Source organism: Nerophis lumbriciformis, linkage group LG39, assembly GCF_033978685.3.
Source record: "Nerophis lumbriciformis linkage group LG39, RoL_Nlum_v2.1, whole genome shotgun sequence".
NCBI lineage: Eukaryota > Metazoa > Chordata > Actinopteri > Syngnathiformes > Syngnathidae > Nerophis > Nerophis lumbriciformis.
The window spans coordinates 992,501-1,012,871 of NC_084586.2; the positions used below are offsets into that span (position 1 = coordinate 992,501).

A 20,371-nucleotide genomic window follows, 5' to 3' on the forward strand; every position below is an offset into this window, starting at 1 on the left:
AATATTCTTAGACTATGTATTCTGGTTTGGTGTAAACAATGGAACTGTCTTTGTTTTGCTTATGTTTCTCCATTTCCATTGAATGCACAAAATATACTAGGCTGACCATATTCTGAAATCCAAAAAGAGGACACATATATGCGGGCCAAGGCGGGCAGCACGCCAAGGCCGGGACTAGGTAAAAATTTGCCAATGATACTCGAACTTGCTTTATAAATAATAGATTTATTTAAATAAAGCATTTTTTCTACTCTGTTGACAGCAATGTTGGATTTTCAAAATGGGGTCCCACAGTAAATTTTTGGGGTCCCACTTTTTTGTAAGCGTTTTGGAAAAAAAAAAGATAAACGTATGCATTATCCTGTTATATCTCACATTCTATATTGTGTTTTGGAAAAAGGCTGTCATAAACGTTAATTCATTGAAAAACAAAACAAATCAAAAAACAAATGTGTATGCATATGTAAATGTATTCAGTTATAAACATTCATTCACTTTCTTCTTTCCTTCATGGATCTCAACTTTACCGCTGCTGGCAGTTTTTTCTATGTTTTTATTTAATAAGTGGTAGGTGTATTTATATCAGTATAAAAGTGTAAAAAGTGTTTTGCTTCAGTCATGACATGATGATAATGGTGTGTCAGGGCATACCATACTTGCCAACCCTCCCGAATTTTCCGGGAGACTCCCGAAATTCAGTGCCTCTCCCGAAAACCTCCCGGGACAAATATTCTCCCGAAAATCTCCCGATTTTCAGCCGGACCTGGAGGCCACGCCCCCTACAGCTCCATGCGGACCTGAGTGAGGACAGCCTTTTTTCAGACGGGAGGACAACCGGGTGACAAGAAATAAATCATCCAGACTAGAGATAAATTGTATTATTATGTTTATCTTACCTACAAATAAATATATTTATTAATAACTAAAAAAAAAACTAAATACATTTTTACTATATTTTGCTAAAAACATCAAAATTAATTGTATTTTTTTCTGACTCCTTATTACATCCAGGCATTAGAATTATACATTAAAATAAACATATTTGAAATAATTAATTTTAAATTATCCTAATAATTCATTTAAAATGACCATATTTAATTATTAAAATAATTGCTTGTTTATCAAAGACTTTAGCATTTTATTCATTACATTTTGAAGCTCTCAGAAGCCAAGTTATGTTATATTCCTTAAAATTTATTTATGCAAGTTTGAAGTATCAATTATCTAAACACAGTTTTGTTTGCATATTTTCAGGATGTAGATATATATATATATATATATATATACACAGGTAAAAGCCAGTAAATTAGAATATTTTGAAAAACTTGATTTATTTCAGTAATTGCATTCAAAAGGTGTAACTTGTACATTATATTTATTCATTGCACACAGACTGATGCATTCAAATGTTTATTTCATTTAATTTTGATGATTTGAAGTGGCAACAAATGAAAATCCAAAATTCCGTGTGTCACAAAATTAGAATATTACTTAAGGCTAATACAAAAAAGGGATTTTTAGAAATGTTGGCCAACTGAAAAGTATGAAAAAGAAAAATATGAGCATGTACAATACTCAATACTTGGTTGGAGCTCCTTTTGCCTCAATTACTGCGTTAATGCGGCGTGACATGGAGTCGATGAGTTTCTGGCACTGCTCAGGTGTTATGAGAGCCCAGGTTGCTCTGATAGTGGCCTTCAACTCTTCTGCGTTTTTGGGTCTGGCATTCTGCATCTTCCTTTTCACAATACCCCACAGATTTTCTATGGGGCTAAGGTCAGGGGAGTTGGCGGGCCAATTTAGAACAGAAATACCATTGTCCGTAAACCAGGCACGGGTAGATTTTGCGCTGTGTGCAGGCGCCAAGTCCTGTTGGAACTTGAAATCTCCATCTCCATAGAGCAGGTCAGCAGCAGGAAGCATGAAGTGCTCTAAAACTTGCTGGTAGACGGCTGCGTTGACCCTGGATCTCAGGAAACAGAGTGGACCGACACCAGCTGGACTGCTGCTGAGTGGTCCAAAGTCATGTTTTCTGACGAAAGCAAATTTTGCATTTCCTTTGGAAATCGAGGTCCCAGAGTCTGGAGGAAGACAGGAGAGGCACAGGATCCACGTTGCCTGAAGTCTAGTGTAAAGTTTCCACCATCAGTGATGGTTTGGGGTGCCATGTCATCTGCTGGTGTCGGTCCACTCTGTTTCCTGAGATCCAGGGTCAACGCAGCCGTCTACCAGCAAGTTTTAGAGCACTTCATGCTTCCTGCTGCTGACCTGCTCTATGGAGATGGAGATTTCAAGTTCCAACAGGACTTGGCGCCTGCACACAGCGCAAAATCTACCCGTGCCTGGTTTACGGACCATGGTATTTCTGTTCTAAATTGGCCCGCCAACTCCCCTGACCTTAGCCCCATAGAAAATCTGTGGGGTATTGTGAAAAGGAAGATGCAGAATGCCAGACCCAAAAACGCAGAAGAGTTGAAGGCCACTATCAGAGCAACCTGGGCTCTCATAACACCTGAGCAGTGCCAGAAACTCATGGACTCCATGCCACGCCGCATTAACGCAGTAATTGAGGCAAAAGGAGCTCCAACCAAGTATTGAGTATTGTACATGCTCATATTTTTCATTTTCATACTTTTCAGTTGGCCAACATTTCTAAAAATCCCTTTTTTGTATTAGCCTTAAGTAATATTCTAATTTTGTGACACACGGAATTTTGGATTTTCATTTGTTGCCACTTCAAATCATCAAAATTAAATGAAATAAACATTTGAATGCATCAGTCTGTGTGCAATGAATAAATATAATGTACAAGTTACACCTTTTGAATGCAATTACTGAAATCAAGTTTTTCAAAATATTCTAATTTACTGGCTTTTACCTGTATATGTATGAAATACTTGACTTGGTGAATTCTAGCTGTCAATATACTCCTCCCCTCTTAACCACGCCCTGCCCCACCCCCGACTACGCCCCCACCCCCCACCTCCCGAAATCGGAGGTCTCAAGGTTGGCAAGTATGGGGCATACATACATTTTATATTTAACGCTTAAATCTCTGAAGTCTACATCAGCTTCAGATCTATCCCTCATTTCAAAATGTTTTAGTTTTTTTTATGTTGTTTTTTGTTTGTTTGATTTCAGCCCTCTTTTGTTAAACAAAACTATGTTTTTAATGGCAAACACACAAAATATGCAAAATCTTCCACCAAAAATATTTTTCTTAGTGGAATATTTGATGTGAAGTAATCAGAACCTTGGATAGGTCAATAATTCATAATAACATTGATTTTGATTCAATATTATGTTTTGAGCAATGACAGTTTGAAAGAAAAAAAACCAGCTTAATTTTATTAGTCAACATTGCAACTTTTTCTAAATTACATTTCACCTTTAAGCTTTTTTTATTTCACTTTGGTTATGTTTTTGTTTATTTTAATAGTATTTTTAGAATGTTCCGTGGGCCTTTAAAACATTAGCTGTGGGCCGCAAATGGCCTCCGGGGCACACTTTTGACAACCCTGCTATAGATATTAAAAAAATTAAATCTGATAAATCTATGGATAAAAAACAGAGCCTGGCGACGCATGCGCGTTTATCATAACTCTCTCGCTCTCTCTGTCCCTCCCTCACGAATGCTGCTGCGTGCGCACACCTTCACAATTTGTTTTGTTTCTAACCCTTTCTTAACCCTGAACGTACATTGAAAATACACGCAACCCTAACTCAAAATGCCGGACATTTGAGGCATTTAAGAAACTCCGCCCAAACGTCAGGGGGAAAGAGGACGTATGGTCAGTCTAAAATATACATACATATACATAAAAACCACCCCCAAAACACTCACAGTTTATGTTTGGCAGCCAGGTGTGTGTCATAAAATCACTGCTTTATACAGTTTGTGAGAACACACCTATGAAAAACAAACATTCTTGCATGCTAGGAAAATGGCTGGTCTCAAGATGGCTGCCTCTCTTTTATCCATCACATCTCATCAAAACATGATATATAATGTAGTATTAAATAGTATAATAATGTACTTACAGATATGTGACATAATTCCTCTAAAAAAAAAAAAAGGTCGTCTGACTTAGGTTGTAACATTAAAAACAATCTAGAACGACTTCCCGTTCGACAGGAAGTACAAGGGCAGGAACCAGGAAGTAAACAATGAAACCATATCATTTGAAAACATTTAACAAGTGGACAATGAAATATTTGCACTAACAGAAAGCTTTCCTATTTATGTTGTCTAACTCATGAATAAAACGAAAAATAGAATAGAAACTATTTGTATTTAAAAAAACAATATTACTTCCTGTCTGACAGGAAGTACAGGTTCCAGGAAGTAAACCTTGCAAAATAATAGTGTCAAGAGTCTTTAAAAGCCTTTTGCAACGTCTTGGCCTACAAAAATAAGATTTTATTTTCCATATTTGATCTATTTTATGGCAAAGAAAAAGCAATTGGAAGGTTAATTACAATATTTGAACATGAAGCAATAACATGGGTTTCAATTGATGATGACAGTAGTAACAGAGTAAAAGTGTTTGTTTAGTAGTGTATAGAGGCAAAGACTTCTCTAAAACATAAAATAAAATAGAAAATATTTGTATTCAAAAAAACAACATTACTTCCTGTCTGACAGGAAGTACAGGGAGAGGAACCAGGAAGTAAACCTTGAAACAAATTAGCGTCAAGAGTCTTTAAAAGCCTTTTGCAATGCCTCAGCCTACAATTTATTTATTTTTTTCCATATTTGATCTATTTTATGGCAAAGAAAAAGCAATTGGAAGGTTAATTACAATATTTAAAGATGAAGCAATACAATTAATTTAAGCTGATGTCTTTGCAGTATAAACTTAGTAAAAGTGTTTGTTTAATAGTGTATAGAAGCAAAGCCTTATTTCTAAAACATAATAGAATAGAACATATTTGTATTTTAAAAAAACAATATTACTTCCTGTTTGACAGGAAGTACAGGTACCGGAGCCAGGAAGTAAACCTTGAAACAAACAAGTGTCAAGTAAGAGTTAAAAAAAAAAATATATATATTTTGTATTATTAGTATTTATTAATATTTAATACTCTCTGTATTTGCTTTTGTTTTCTTTCCTTGTTGTTGAAAGTGCCTTGACTGTTGAGTGAATTATAAATGTAAATAAACAAAAAAAATTAAGTGTCAAGTAATCAATCAATCGATGTTTATTTATATAGCCCTAAATCACAAAAGTCTCAAAGGGCTGCAAGAGTCTTTAAAAGTCTTTCGCAACCCCTTGGCCTACAAACAATATTTTTTTCCCCCACATTTGATCTATTTCATGGCAAAGAAAAAGCAATTGGAAGGTTAATTAACATTTTTCTAGATGAAGCAATAAAATGGGTTTTAACTGATGTCTTTGCAGTAGTAACAGAGTAAAAGTGTTTGTTTAGTAGTGTAGAGGCAAAGACTTATCTCTAAAACATAAAATAGAATAGAAAATATTTGTATTTAAATTACAATATTACTGACAGTAAGTAAAACCTTGAAACAAATAAGTGTCAAGTAAGAGGTTTTTAAAAAAAACATTTTTTTAATTATTATTATTTATTAATATTTAATGCTCTCTGTATTTGCTTTTGTTTTCTTTCCTTGTTGTTGAAAGTGCCTTGACTGTTGAGTGAATTATGAATGTTTGTTGTGCAATAAAAAATATATAAAAAAAACAACAAAAAAACTAAAGTGTCAAGTAAGTGTCTTTAAAAGCCTTTTGCACTGCCTTGGCCTACAAAAAAGTAGGGGTTTTTTGCCCCATATTTGATCTATTTTATGGCAAAGAAAGGTTAATTGCAAAATATAAAGATGACGCAATAAAATGGGTTTTAATTGATGTCTTTGCAGTAGTAACAGAGTAAAAGTGTTTGTTTAGTAGTGTATAGAGGCAAAGACTTATCTCTTCACACATACACACACACACACACGCATACATGCACAGGCACACACACACACATGCACGCACATACACTTGTGGTCACTCAGCCAAAGCTTATAGATTGAGCCAAATGGCTTCGGTGTCAGCGTATCCCACGTTTAGAGTGTGGCACCTGACTTGACATTGACACAAATACTCTCTGGGCCATATACTATCACCTCTGCAGACGCTTTGTGTGTGTGCGCATGTGCGCGTGTGTGTGTGTGTAAGCGAGGCGGGCAAATTAAATGATAGATTAGATGCTTAATACATAATAAAATCAGCATCATGTCGAGAAATCCAAGTCAACGACCCCGTTTTATGTTCTCGATGCCAATATAACCGCACGCTGCTAGTGTAAACACACTTTTTTTTTTTAAACTCCCGATGCACGATTAAGTGTGTTGGTTGTTCTAATCTATGCACATTGTCAGATTTTCTGTTTTTGAATTGGCCGAGAATATACACAGGTTTATCTTAATGGTGTGTCCGGCGATGAGCAGATGTCGCTTCGCTGACAAGCAGCTTCTTTAGCTTTATGAGGCGTGCACCCAGGCAAGGTGATGATGCTTTACCCTTCAGACGAAAGGAAAGGGTGTAAAAATGTAAACAACAAGCACGGTGGATTTACAGCCTGAAGTGGTTCTCACTCCCCCCCCCCCCCGCTGGTTCTTGTATGTCATCACTTTTAACTACACGTGCGGTAAAGTTGTATCACAGGAAACCACATCAAGCATATCTACTCAGTCTTGATTCATCATGTGTATCTTTACCCCCCCCCCCACCCCCCCTCCCCTCCCTACTTGGAGTGGAGTTGGGGGTGGGGTTAGTAAGCCACCAAAGGTGTTCAACATCTGCTGTCACTGACACTTAGCTTTAAGGAGTCATAATTAAAGGTTCCGACTGAGGGAACACTCTTCAATGTCTATCCATCTGAACTTAAAGGGGGTGTGCAGCATTGCAAGTACCCGGACCCCCACCGTCCAAGACCACCGTCATACTCACCCACTCAGACTCTTGAAATGGTGAGGACTGTTTCCACAATGACTCCTTAAAAGCCGTCCTTATAACGGAGTCCTTAAGACCAACTCCCTGGAACCAAAAAAAACAAGTCCATGATTCCAGATCATTAGAAACAATACCTTATATCTTGTATTATTCACTTTAGAACTACATTCAAAACCCTCAGAGTCCAGTCCAAAGTATAGTTCTTCGAACGGACACTAATGTCAATTTCTCAGAACCAAATCCTTTGAACCAACCTTAGCTACACTTTATTTAAACCCAAAACCTTAGACACAAATCCTTTGGAACAAATCTGTAACGATGACAAAGAGGCATGATGATGTGCGGATTGTTCTTCCGGGATGACAGCAGGAACTCTGGAGACAGTGTGAAGCTAAGACAATGATTTATTTGCATAAATCATACAAAAATACAAGAACGAACAAAACAAGCAAACACAAGGAGAGCGAGAGTGTGCCGACGTACGAAAAATCCCAGGGAACCAACGTGACAGTTGCATATGAGCAAACAAAAGCACATGACTGAGTAAGGGGAAAACCAGGACTATATAGCTCTCTGGTTAGTGTCCGGCAGCAGGTGAGCGTCCCGAACACTAATCAGAGGCAGGTGAAAACAATGTCTATCCATCGGAACTTAAAGGGGGTGTGCAGCATTGCAAGTACCCGGACCCCCAGCGTCCAAGATCACCGTCATACTCACCCACTCAGACTCTTAAAATGGTGAGGACTGTTTCCACAATGACTCCTTAAAAGCCGTCCTTATAACGGAATCCTTAAGACCAACTCCCTGGAACCAAAAAAAAACAAGTCCATGATTCCAGATCATTAGAAACAAGACCTTATAACTCGTATTATTCACTTTAGAACCACATTCTTAAAACCAAATCTTTAGGATGTTGTTATTGAAACAAAATCCTTAAAGTCCAGTCCAAAGAATAGTTCTTAGAACGGAAACTTTAGTCAATTTCTGAGAATCAAATCCTTTGAACCAACTTTAGATACAATTTACTTAAACCCAAAACCTTAGACACAAATCCTTTGGAACAAACCTGTAACGATGACGAAGAGGCATGATGATGCGCGGATTGTTCTTCCGAGATGACAGCAGGAACTCTGGAGACAGCGTGCGGGTAAGACAATGATTTATTTGCATAAATCATACAAAAATACAAGAACGAACAAAACAAGCAAACACAAGGAGAGCGAGAGTGTGCCGACGTACGAAAAATCCCAGGGAACCAACGTGACAGTTGCATATTAGCAAACAAAAGCACATGACTGAGTAAGGGGAAAACCAGGACTATATAGCTCTCTGGTTAGTGTCCGGCAGCAGGTGAGCGTCCCGAACACTAATCAGAGGCAGGTGAAAACAATGTCTATCCATCGGAACTTAAAGGGGGTGTGCAGCATTGCAAGTACCCGGACCCCCAGCGTCCAAGACCACCGTCATACTCACCCACTCAGAATCTTGAAATGGTGAGGACTGTTTCCACAATGACTCCTTAAAAGCCGTCCTTATAACGGAATCCTTAAGACCAACTCCCTGGAACCAAAAAAAAAACAAGTCCATGATTCCAGATCATTAGAAACAAAAACTTATAACTTGTATTATTCACTTTAGAACCACATTCTTAAAACCAAATCTTTAGGATGTTGTTATTGAAACAAAATCCTTAAAGTCCAGTCCAAAGAATAGTTCTTAGAACGGAAACTTTAGTTAATTTCTGAGAATCAAATCCTTTGAACCAACTTTAGATACAATTTACTTAAACCCAAATCCTTAGACACAAATCCTTTGGAACAAACCTGTAACGATGACGAAGAGGCATGATGATGCGCGGATTGTTCTTCCGAGAAGACAGCAGGAACTCTGGAGACAGTGTGCGGGTAAGACAATGATTTATTTGCATAAATCATACAAAAATACAAGAACGAACAAAACAAGCAAACACAAGGAGAGCGAGAGTGTGCCGACGTACGAAAAATCCCAGGGAACCAACGTGACAGTTGCATATTAGCAAACAAAAGCACATGACTGAGTAAGGGGAAAACCAGGACTATATAGCTCTCTGGTTAGTGTCCGGCAGCAGGTGAGCGTCCCGAACACTAATCAGAGGCAGGTGAAAACAATGTCTATCCATCGGAACTTAAAGGGGGTGTGCAGCATTGCAAGTACCCGGACCCCCAGCGTCCAAGATCACCGTCATACTCACCCACTCAGACTCTTAAAATGGTGAGGACTGTTTCCACAATGACTCCTTAAAAGCCGTCCTTATAACGGAATCCTTAAGACCAACTCCCTGGAACCAAAAAAAAACTAGTCCATGATTCCAGATCATTAGAAACAAAAACTTATAACTTGTATTATTCACTTTAGAACCACATTCTTAAAACCAAATCTTTAGGATGTTGTTATTGAAACAAAATCCTTAAAGTCCAGTCCAAAGAATAGTTCTTAGAACGGAAATATTAATGGCAATTTCTCAGAATCAAATCCTTTGAACCAACATTAGATACAATTTATTTACACCCAAATCCTTAGACACAAATCCTTTGGAACAAACCTGTAATGATGCGCGGATTGTTCTTCCGAGATGACAGCAAGAACTCTGGAGACAGGGTGGAGGTAAGACAATGATTTATTTCCATAAATCATACAAAAATACAAGAACGAACAAAACAAGCAAACACAAGGAGAGCGAGAGTGTGCCAACCGAATAGCTCCCTAGGAAACACTAAGACGGGACTTAGCGTACGGAAAATCACAGAGAACCAACGTGACAGTTGCATATGAGCAAACAAAAGCACCTGACTGAGTAAGGGGAAAACCAGGACTAATTAGCTCTCTGATTAGTGTCCGGCAGCAGGTGAGCGTCCCGAACACTAATCAGAGGCAGGTGAAAACAATGTCTATTCATCTGAACTTAAAGGGGGTGTGCAGCATTGCAAGTACCCGGACCCCCACCGTCCAAGACCACCGTCATACTCACCCACTCAGACTCTTGAAATGGTGAGGACTGTTTCCACAATGACTCCTTAAAAGCCGTCCTTATAACGGAGTCCTTAAGACCAACTCCCTGGAACCAAAAAAAAACAAGTCCATGATTCCAGATCATTAGAAACAAGACCTTATAACTTGTATTATTCACTTTAGAACCACATTCTTAAAACCAAATCTTTAGGATATTGTTATTGAAACAAAACCCTTAGAGTCCAGTCCAAAGAATAGTTCTTAGAACGGACACTAATGTCAATTTCTCAGAACCAAATCCTTTGAACCAACCTTAGCTACACTTTATTTAAACCCAAAACCTTAGACACAAATCCTTTGGAACAAACCTGTAACGATGACGAAGAGGCATGATGATGCGCGGATTGTTCTTCCGAGATGACAGCAGGAACTCTGGAGACAGCGTGCGGGTAAGACAATGATTTATTTGCATAAATCAAACAAAAATACAAGAACGAACAAAACAAGCAACCAAAAGGAGAGCGAGAGTGTGCCGACGTACGAAAAATCACAGGGAACCAACGTGACAGTTGCATATGAGCAAACAAAAGCACATGACTGAGTAAGGGGAAAACCAGGACTATATAGCTCTCTGGTTAGTGTCCGGCAGCAGGTGAGCGTCCCGAACACTAATCAGAGGCAGGTGAAAACAATGTCTATCCATCTGAACTTAAAGGGGGTGTGCAGCATTGCAAGTACCCAGACCCCCACCGTCCAAGACCACCGTCATACTCACCCACGCAGACTCTTGAAATGGTGAGGACTGTTTCCACAATGACTCCTTAAAAGCCGTCCTTATAACGGAGTCCTTAAGACCACGGCGTGGCGCAGTGGAAGAATGGCCGACCTGAGGGTCCCTGGTTCAATCCCCACCTAGTACCAACCTCGTCATGTCCGTTGTGTCCTGAGCAAGACACTTCACCCTTGCTCCTGATGGGTGCTGGTTAGCGCCTTGCATGGCAGCTCCCTCCATCAGTGTGTGAATGCGTGTGTGAAAGGGTAAATGTGGAAGTAGTGTCAAAGCGCTTTGAGTACCTTGAAGGTAGAAAAGCGCTATACAAGTACAACCCATTTATCATTTATTAACTCCCCGGAACCCAAAAAAACAAGTCCATGATTCCAGATCATTAGAAACAAAACCTTATAACTTGTATTATTCACTTTAGAACCACATTCTTAAAACCAAATCTTTAGGATGTTGTTATTGAAACAAAACCCTTAAAGTCCAGTCCAAAGAATAGTTCTTAGAACGGAAACATTAATGTCAATTTCTCAGAATCAAATCCTTTGTACCAACACTAGATACAATTTATTTACACCCAAATCCTTAGATACAAATCCTTTGGAACAAACCTGTAACGATGCGCGGATTGTTCTTCCGAGATGACAGCAAGAACTCTGGAGACAGTGTGCAGGTAAGACAATGATTTATTTGCATAAATCATACAAAAATACAAGAAGGAACAAAACAAGCAAACACAAGGAGAGCGAGAGTGTGCCAACCGAATAGCTCCCTAGGAAACACTAAGACGGGACTTAGCGTACGAAAAATCACAGGGAACCAACGTGACAGTTGCATATGAGAAAACAAAAGCACCTGACTGAGTAAGGGGAAAACCAGGACTAAATAGCTCTCTGATTAGTGTCCGGCAGCAGGTGAGCGTCCCGAACACTAATCACTAAAGAGGCAGGTGAAAACAATCAGCACCCATGACAACCAAGAAAACACAAAACAGTGGTGCTGAAACAGAACAACAAGTGAATCAAAACTCAAAATAAACTATGATCCGGCACCGGATCCTAACAAAACCCTTTAACACCACATCCTCAGAACCAAATCATAGAACCATTTCTTAGTTTTCTTTAAGACAAAGTATCGGTACTTAGAAACGGATTGCAGGAACCAAAACATTTCAACCAAATTGTTGGAACAAAGTAGTGCAAAGTCCTTAGACACATTTTCTTAGATCCGTAGTATTAAAACCAAATTCTGAACTGAACTAAATCCAGACGATGACATTTTTGCAATCAAAACTATCCATCCATCCATTTCCTATACTGCTTATTCTTATTAGGGTCTTTGGCAATGGAGCATATCCAAGCTGACTTTGGGCGAACGGCGGGGTTCACCCCAGACTGGCCATCAGCCAATCACAGGGCACATTGACAAACAGCCATTGACAGTCACATTCACACCTATGGACAATTTAGAGTCTCCAATATACATGACATACATATTTTTGGAATGTGGGAGGAAGTCGAGTACCAAGAGAAAACATGCAAATTCCACACGAAGATACCCGAATGGATATTTTAACCCAGCTCTCTTGACTGTGCTGCCCTGAAAGCACAGTTTGTGCTATGAAATCATTAAAACCTAATTTTTATAACCAAATCATAAAGACTCATTCTTTAAACATACACATAGAACACGACCTTCAAAACAACATCAGTAGAACTAAGTCCTCTGAACCAAATCCTGAGAAATTAATCCTTTGACCACATTCTCAGAACGGAATCCTTAGAACAACTAAATATTTTCCAACCACATTCTGAGAGTCATATACTTGGAACCCCGTTCTTAGAACCAAATTCTTATAAATATGTAGGTAATTTGAACCATACTCGTATGTTCTGTTGGCTTCCCGACGGACAGGGCTCCCACATTATCTATTAATTTAACAATTGGATAATTATACCTACCCGACATCCATTGAAATCGATCATCCTGTTAGGGGGTTCCCACATCTCCTGTCCGTTCTCAACATTTCTTCTTGTTCCCAAGGTGGGGTCTTTTGATTTTTTTCTTGGTTTAGATCAGGGGGTGTTGAGAGATTGTGAAGCCCTTTGAGACACTTGTGATCAAGGGCTATATAAATAAATGTTGATTGATTGAATCAAGTCCTTACAACTCAACGGTTAGAACCGCGTTCTTAAAGGGGAACATTATCACCAGACCTATGTAAGCGTCAATATATACCTTGATGTTGCAGAAAAAAGACCATATATTTTTTTAACCGATTTCCGAACTCTAAATGGGTGAATTTTGGCGAATTAAATGCCTTTCTATTATTCGCTCTCGTTGTGACGTCACATCGGGAAGCAATCCGCCATTTTCTCAAACACCGAGTCAAATCAGCTCTGTTATTTTCTGTTTTTTCGACTGTTTTCCGTACCTTGGAGACATCATGCCTCGTCGGTGTGTTGTCGGAGGGTGTAACAACACCAACAGGGACGGATTCAAGTTGCACCAGTGGCCCAAAGATGCGAAAGTGGCAAGAAATTGGACGTTTGTTCCGCACACTTTACCGACGAAAGCTATGCTACGACAGAGATGGCAAGAATGTGTGGATATCCTGCGACACTCAAAGCAGATGCATTTCCAACGATAAAGTCAAAGAAATCTGCCGCCAGACCCCCATTGAATCTGCCGGAGTGTGTGAGCAATTCAGGGACAAAGGACCTCGGTAGCACGGCAAGCAATGGCGGCAGTTTGTTCCCGCAGACGAGCGAGCTAAACCCCCTGGATGTCTTGGCTCACACCGCCCCTTATGCCACCGAAGATGATCAAGAGAAGAATATCGACCCTAGCTTCCCTGGCCTGCTGACATAAACTCCAAAACTGGACAGATCAGCTTTCAGGAAAATAGCGCGGATGAGGGTATGTCTACAGAATATATTAATTGATGAAAATTGGGCTGTCTGCACTCTCAAAGTGCATGTTGTTGCCAAATGTATTTCATATGCTGTAAACCTAGTTCATAGTTGTTAGTTTCCTTTAATGCCAAACAAACACATACCAATCGTTGGTTAGAAGGCGATCGCCGAATTCGTCCTCGCTTTCTCCCGTGTCGCTGGCTGTCGTGTCGTTTTCGTCGGTTTCGCTTGCATACGGTTCAAACCGATATGGCTCAATAGCTTCAGTTTCTTCTTCAATTTCGTTTTCGCTACCTGCCTCCACACTACAACCATCCGTTTCAATACATGCGTAATCTGTTGAATCGCTTAAGCCGCTGAAATCCGAGTCTGAATCCGAGCTAATGTCGCTATAGCTTGCTGTTCTATGCGCCATGTTTGTTTGTGTTGGCATCACTGTGTGACGTCACAGGAAAATGGACGGGTGTATATAACGATGGTTAAAATCAGGCACTTTGAAGCTTTTTTTTAGGGATATTGCGTGATGGGTAAAATTTTGAAAAAAACTTCGAAAAATAAAATAAGCCACTGGGAACTGATTTTTAATGGTTTTAACCCTTCTGAAATTGTGATAATGTTCCCCTTTAAAACCAAATCATTAGGAATTAATCATTAAAACCACTTTATTGGAGCCAAATCCTTAGATCTTAAACCTTGGAACCATATTCTTAGAGCCAAATCCTTAGAAAAAAATCTTTCAAACCACATTCTTAGAGCCTATTTCTTAGAACTAAATCCCTCGAACCACGTGTGTTGTACCAACTTCTTCAAACGGAATCATTCAAAACCATATTAAAGTTAAGTTAAAGTTAAAGTCCCAATGATAGTCACACACACACTAGGTGTGGTGAAGTTATCCTCTGCATTTGACCCATCCCCATATTCACCCCCTGGGAGGTGAGGGGAGTAGTGAGCAGTATCGGTGGCCGTGCTCGGGAATCATTTTGGTGATTTAACCCCCAATTCCAACCCTTGATGCTGCGTGCCAAGAAGGGAGCCAATGGGTCCCATTTTTATAGTCTTTGGTATGACTCTGCTGGAGTTTGAACTCAAGACCTTCCACACTCTAACCACAAGGCCACTGAGCAGGTGATATTCATAAAACCAAATCCTTACAACTAAATCCTTAGAACCACAATCTTTTATACCAAATTCTTAGAAATGAATGCATTCAAACTAAATTCTTAGAACCAAATCCTAAGACATGAATCCTTCAAAGTACTTTTTTTTAGAGCCAAATCCTTAGAACTAAGCCCTTGGAACCAGATCTGTTCAGCCACAGCTACTAAATATAAAGCTGGAGGTTGCATCAATGAGTGATAGCGGTGTGTGCGCTCTGTATTAATTGCGATGCAGAAGAAGAGTCACAATGACAAATATCAAACAAGTGCTCTCTCAACAGCATGACCTTTTTAAGAAAAATTGTGCTTCTTTGCGTCAACGTAAAAATGAGCTGGCTTGATGGACGTTATGCTAACCTGCATGCTAATGGGAAGACGTGTGATTACCTGTGGTCGCCATGGCAACATATGCTACTGTCCTAACTTATGATGAGTAGAAACAGGCAGCTTGGTGCATTGGTATGACGCGCTATAGTTGGCTAATGCTGTACCTTAACTCAACAATGAGTAGATGAGTGTTATGTGTGTGTAAATAAATGAACACCGAAATTCAAGTATTTCTTTTATTTATATATACATATATATATATATAATAAAATAAATAAATCAATATATATATATATATATATATATATATATATATATATATATATATATATGTATATATATATATATATATATATAGCTAGAATTCACTGAAAGTCATGTATTTCTTATATATATATATATATATATATATATATATATATATATATATATATATATATATATATATATATATATATATATATATATACATATATATATATATATGAAATACTTGACTTGGTGAATCCTAGCTGTAAATATACTCCTCCCCTCTTAACCACTACTCCTCCACATCGAGAGGAGCCAGATGAGGTGGTTCGGGCATCTGGTCAGGATGCCACCCGACCGCCTCCCTCGGGAGGTGTTTAGGGCACGTCCGACCGGTAGGAGGCCACGGGGAAGACCCAGGACACGTTGGGAAGACTATGTCTCCCGGCTGGCCTGGGAACGCCTCGGGATCCCCCGGGAGGAGCTGGACGCAGTGGCTGGGGAGAGGGAAGTCTGGGCTTTCCTGCTTAGGCTGCTGCCCCCGCGACCCGACCTCGGATAAGCAGAAGAAGATGGATGGATGGATGTATATAAAGGTATATACAGTATAGGCGTAATATGATCAAACTTTCTGGCATTTTGTACCAACTGTAATCTTTTATTGCTAGACATAGGGAGACCCGGAAATAATAGGTTACAGTAATTCAGATGAGACATAACGAACGCATGAATAATGATCTCAGCGTCGGTGGTGGACAAAATGGGACGGATTTTAGCGATATTACGGAGATGAAAGAAGGCCGTTTTAGTAACACTCTTAATGTGTGACTCAAACGAGAGAGTTGGGTCGAAGATAATACCCAAATTCTTTACCGAGTCGCTTTGTCAAATGTTTGTGGAGGGGGGCGTGGTCGGCGCGCTTGCTGCAGGAGCGGGGTGTGCCAGAGCCGGCTTCGAAACACAGCTGATTAGATTGCCCAGCTGGGGCTAGTTATCTAATCACCTGTTGTTCTTATCAGTAGCGGCCGGGAGCAGAAGGAGGAAGAGTGGTTGGAGAGACGTTGGAGCGAGCAAACCAGAGTGACGAAGACTGAAAAGTCGAGGGAGGTGCTACAACTCATGATCAATAAAACTTTGTTGAACCCTGAACGCCGGACTCCCGTGCAAGTGTGCGTGATCAGCAGAACCCACTAGAAGGCAACTTCTACAGTGGTATTATTAAATAGGTGTCGGTGTCTAGCAGGACCGATAATCAGCATTTCCGTTTTCTTAGCGTTGAGCTGCAAAAAGTTAGCGGACATCCATTGTTTAATTTCATTAAGACACGCCTCCAGCTGACTACAATCCGGCGTGTTGGTCAGCTTTAGAAGCATGTAGAGTTTGGTGTCATCAGCATAACAGTGAAAGCCGACACCATATTTGCGAATGATGTCACCTAGTATGAAAGTCGAATAACTTCAGTGTGAGGGGGCGTGGCCTGCGGACCTGCAGCGAGGCGGGGTGTGCTCCGAGAACGGCGACAGGTGCGTAGATGGCCCACCTGGTCGCGTTTATCTGATCACCTGTCACTCTATAAAACAGCAGCAGCCGGGAAGGAAGAGGTGGTAGAAGTTGGAGTTGTCGATGGTGAAGAGAAAACCCGAGAGCGAGACTGAAACGGAGACGGAGACGAGAGCGGATGGCTGAAAAAGCAACCCGAAGAGCGGGACCGTCACGAGAGGCGATTGCTGGAAAGCAGAGCGATAAGTTTATTGCAAAATAAACCAAATCACAAAACCGTCAAGCCTGTCATGTCCGTCCTTGGTGGTCCGAAGAACCCGGAGGTGCAAGACCTCCACATTCAGAAATTAAGGTATTGCGTCAAATGTGGTCGAAACTCGTACATCCTTCCGGGTCAACGCCTGACAACTACCGGTTGCTGTCAGGTTCAAGTACTGATGACATCTATTAATCAGACAAGAAGCAAGGAATCCTGCAGAGACAGAGTTCAATTTAGCTCATGAGGAGAACGCATGGAGCTGAACACTTAGTCACAGTCTCGCCCTACGCGCTAAGGTTCAGCTCCTGCGTCCCTCTATTTATTCAGGAGTTCCACAGTCAACAACACTAAAAGGAGTGGCCACATATATTATGCAAAGCAGGTCCAGGACGCACAATACGTGACAGAATGTGCTGGGGGCCCGCTTTGTCTTCGTGTTGTCATCTTATCTTCGTTGAGGTCCTTGAAGTCTCTGCTTCGTCTGCGTGTTGTCATCTTATCTTCGTTGAGGTCGTTGAAGTCCTCGGCTGTTGGCGGGCTAAAACGAAGATAACATCTGTGGCTGAGGCCACCCCTCAGACAAGAAGTGTTGTCCTTGCATAGATTAGAAAAGTCTAACTTGAGCACAATAGCTAATAACTAAAGCAATGGACTTTAAGCATACTAAAGTTAGTGTGATAATATATACCAGTGACGTGCGGTGAGGTTGATGGCTGGTGAGGCACTGACTTCATCACAGTCAGATTTACAAACATATGAACCCTAAAGAGTATCTTATTCACCATTTGATTGGCAGCAGTTAACGGGTTATGTTTAAAAGCTCATACCAGCATTCTTCCCTGCTTGGCACTCAGCATCAAGGCTTGGAATTGGGGGTTAAATTACCAAAAATTATTCCCGGGCGCGGCGCCGCTGCTGCCCACTGCTCCCCTCACCTCCCAGGGGGTGATCAAGGGATGGGTCAAATGCAGAGGGCAAATTTCATTACACCTAGTGTGTGTGTGACAATCATTGGTACTTTAACTTAACTTTAACTTTACACATACAAACTGTAGCACACAAAAAAAGCACATTTAATACAAAAAAAACGTTATTATGGTCTTACCTTTATGTAATATATTGGGTTGGAGGCAATAACCAGGCAAGGTGATGAAGTACGTCTCTTTACTGTAGACTTCAGAACAGACTCACACACTTGACGTCAGGTGCGCAACACCACGTAAATCCTTGGCCAACCAAAAAGTAACCCCAGTACGCTATAGCCAACATTAACCAGGAGATGGCAACAGACAAACATAGATCACTCTATTACATTCCTCCCCTTTTAGAAATGTAGAAGTTACTCAATAGAAATAAACAACCCAACCAAAAAATGCAGCAGCTCAATAAGAAGCCAAAAAGTGCAAAAAAAATAATGTTCGTGTTGGAGGAGTTGTGAATGAATGAAATATGAAATCCGTGCTGCAGTCTGCAGGTGTACCTAATGTTGTGGCCCTGCAGTCATTCACAACTCCTCCAACACGAACATTATTGTTTTTGCACTTCTTGGCTTCTTATTAAATAACTTTTTTAAATAGATTCAATCTTGCACGTGGAAAGTTTAAGTGTGGGCTTTAGTTGATATAACACTCCCGTCAGGGGGTGCATTCTACGGCGGGAGTGCATTCTCTACCACCAGGAGGCGGGATTACTGCGAGCCTCACACAGTGCGTCTTCGCAGCAGTTTTATGATCGCTCAGCACAAGAAATATGTTACACACATACAGTTGTTGACCAAATACACTGTACATTATATACCTCATAGAGATGCGCGGATAGGCAAATATTTCATCTGCAACCGCATCAGAAAGTCGTCAACCATCCGCCATCCACCCGATGTAACGTTTGATCAGAACTGCATCCGCCCGCCATCCGCCCGGTATATCTAATATAGACGATGCAAGGCATTAGTGAGGCACCTGCCAACTACTCCGGTTTTCCCGTAATTCGTACGGTTTTCATTAACCTATTCCGGGTTACGGGTGCAGTGATAAAAAATACGGTTTTTCATTAATTTAAAAAAAAAAGGGTGAAAACTAGGCGAATTGCACCTTGTGCAGACAAGATTTTTCGATCGGACACGGAGGAATTAGCGATGTAAAAGACCACGTTGGGACAAAAAAACACAAGTCTAATGCCGTTGCTAGCGATACAAGTGGAAAACTTTCAACGTTTTTCGTCGCCCAAACAGATTCTTTGGATGTGATAAATGCCGAAGTTTTATTTACGGAGGCAATAATTGAGCATGGACTTCCAATCGCACTGGCTGATCACATGGGACAGTTACATGTTTGTAATGCAACCTTTGAAAATCATTACGCGGTGATCGCGGTCCCAAAAATAAACTTTTCTTGCATGATAATGTCCAGAAAAATTCGCTTTATATTACTATAGAGTCCTTTTAACGAATGAGTTTGATGGTTTATCACAAACCTTAAATGAAAGAAGTCCTTTCTTCTCCTGCACCTGCATGCGCTTTGGCCTTGCCTCGTGTTTGGTGCGCAATCCTGTCGGCTGTATTTCACAGCACGACATACTGTTAAAAGTGTTTATACTATTTATGCTTTCAAGTCCAAGTTGAAGAAATCTTGTTAAATGTTGACAGCATAACTACCAAAATACAGAAGTATGTCCTTAATATTTTTGCAGTGCTATTTCTGTTGAAAAGTTCAAATGATTACATTAGAGATGTGATGTGCCACTTTTCAAAGTGTCTGATGGCTTCAATTAATTTTCATTAATTTTTCATATTTTGAATTCTTTTGAAAGGCTTACAAAAAAACTAAATTTGAATTGTAATTCCATGCTATTGACAGGACTATTAATTTTAATGAAGTTAGCTTACCATGTTTACAGTATGATAATTGTGATAGAAATGTGAATTTTAGGCACAGAATATTTTTTACAATTGAACAAGGCAGTAGATTATACAAGCTTGGACAGAAAGTTAATAATGACACCAATTTTTTTTTTAATGGAATTTTTGTTTCATTCATTTGTTTACTGTAAAAGTTGTTTATACTGTTTATACTTTCAATTAACAAATTGAAGTCTTGTGAAAGGTTGACAGGATAACTGGCATTAACTGTCAAAATAATTTCAAACTATTGAAGTTAGCTTACAGAATAAACATGTCAATCAACCCATATGATTTTTGCTGTAATATTTTTGTTTTGAAAAGTCACTGTGACTGATAG

At 39.9% G+C, this 20,371-nt stretch overlaps 1 long non-coding RNA gene across 2 annotated transcripts in view; it reads right to left on the bottom strand.

Moving 5' to 3' along the window:
- LOC140677629 (uncharacterized) overlaps window positions 1-4,129 on the bottom strand; it is a 100,135-nt gene extending 96,006 nt beyond the window's left edge. For both annotated transcript variants that reach the window (XR_012049417.1, XR_012049418.1), the window contains exons 1-2: window positions 4,042-4,129; window positions 652-797 (exon numbers count right to left, since the gene is read on the bottom strand). This is a non-coding gene — a long non-coding RNA (uncharacterized lncRNA). The remainder of the gene's footprint in view (window positions 1-651; window positions 798-4,041) is intronic.
- Between the last annotated feature and the right edge of the window lie 16,242 nt (window positions 4,130-20,371).